This window comes from Danio rerio, chromosome 7, assembly GCF_049306965.1.
Source record: "Danio rerio strain Tuebingen ecotype United States chromosome 7, GRCz12tu, whole genome shotgun sequence".
In the NCBI taxonomy this organism is placed as follows: domain Eukaryota; kingdom Metazoa; phylum Chordata; class Actinopteri; order Cypriniformes; family Danionidae; genus Danio; species Danio rerio.
Genome location: NC_133182.1, coordinates 79263854 through 79265701, shown reverse-complemented (window position 1 = coordinate 79265701; position 1848 = coordinate 79263854). Strand labels below are relative to the sequence as shown.

General features: G+C 41.3%; 1 long non-coding RNA gene across 1 annotated transcript; it reads right to left on the bottom strand.

The window, feature by feature from the left end:
* Positions 1 to 289: 289 nt before the first annotated feature.
* On the bottom strand, positions 290 to 1590 carry LOC141375219 (uncharacterized). Its single transcript, XR_012382907.1, has 2 exons — positions 1529 to 1590; positions 290 to 1316 (listed from the first exon to the last, which is right to left on the bottom strand). It is a non-coding gene; the product is annotated as an uncharacterized lncRNA (long non-coding RNA).
* Between the last annotated feature and the right edge of the window lie 258 nt (positions 1591 to 1848).

Sequence of the window (1848 nt, the reverse complement as noted above, 5' to 3'; positions counted from 1 at the left end):
ATCAATAGTTTAAAACAAGAGCCGCCATTTAATCTGCCACCATGCTGTAACACGTCCCACTCGCTGATGTTATCAGTCTTCAACTGATATTTGCAAATGATCTAAATGTTTTCATCAGCAACATGCAAAGTCTGAAATGAGGATTTGTGCATTATCAGCATTTCTACATTCTCTTACAGCACATGAACATGATGAATACCTTAGGAAACTGTGGAAAACATACAGACTGACATCCCAGACAATGTCTGCATATCACATATCAAGTAACTATCAAAGTAAAATACAGTAAAGCTGTGTTAACAGGTGCATTTATTACATCAAGACTAAAACCGGAAAAGTGTATACACCTTGAAGGTCAATATAGAGCAAAATATCAGAGACCCAACTGTGTACACTATTATTAAAGTTTTTACACAGGCTGTATGCAAAACTTTAAGGGACATATGGCACATCTGGGGGACGTTCCCTGTCTGCTGTGTTGTCTGAACGCTGAGACTCTGCCTGCAGACCAGCACACACAGGAGAGAGTCTGAGATCAGTCTCACACTCACCAGGAGAAGAGAAATATTACAAAGAATATTGAGCATATTTGAATATGGCCTAACTAAAAATATGACAAACAGAGTAAGATACATGTAAAGCACCAGCAGACTGAAGAGGAAAATCAGCACAATATGAGGATCTGCTTTCCTGGATGTGTGAGAGCGACGCTCGGGTGAACATAAAGCTCCACAAGAGATTATCCACGTGTTCACAGACACGAGGAACACAGTGAAAGGAAAGACATAGAGATATGTTTCTGTCATAATTAAATAAAACCAAAATAATCCACTGGGGAAGAGACAGAGAAGCACAAGTATGTAGAAAACGACGAAGCAGCGTGAGGAGAAAACAGCAGCAGTGTACAGCGGATATCTGACTGAGAGAATCCCCTCTAGCGCCACCAGCTGATTCAGGAGGAGACCACACACTCTTGAAGACCACCATAAAGACCAAATGATCCAACATGTCCAATACATATCACACAGAAGCTCATCTAAGAGATGTTTCATCAGTACATAGGGGCTCAAGTAAAGCTCAGTGAAGTCAGTGAGGAGGAGGAGGATGATGAAGACTGAAATACGGTGTCCATTCCTTCTGTGCTCAATCAGTTCACCGACAGCCCAAACAAGAGCTGGTAGACCTGCAGACACACCGATGATCATGAAGATGGAGAATCTGATCTTCATCTCCAGCTCTTCTGGTGAAAACTTCCACTCAAATGGATAATCTAGTTTCCGGTTTCTCTCTGTGATGTTGTAGTCTGTGTTGTTCATCTGTGAACACACGCGAGCACATGAGTGAGTGTAAAGTGTGAGCGCTGAATAAATGCTGAGCAGCTTTCAGAAGACACAAAGCTCATAACAGCAGCTAAAAGTCCAACAAGTCAGAATCATCCGGCTGAAAACATTCCTGCATTCTAGTCTGTGTTACATTCAGTTCATCTTTAATGACTTACAGTCAAACACTAACAACAGCTCTGTCTTACCTTGATATATTCAGGAGATTTCTACAGCGCTGTGTTCACGGCAGAACAACGTCCCCAATGATGACTGAGTTCTGCTCTGCTCCTGTGTCTCCTGCTCTGTTATCTGCTGCTGCTTTATCCGCTGGTTTGATCTCGGCTCTGACTGTGGTTTTACTTGGAAGCACATGGTGATATGTGTTTATCAAGCTGATTTCTCAAAGATGAAAAAGGTAGATGTGTATTTAGAGATTTTTATTTTAACGTCTCTGAAAAGCCAAGCAAGAATTAACATCAACCTCTGCCTAAACACACGTTTACATTTATATCCAACGTTATATATA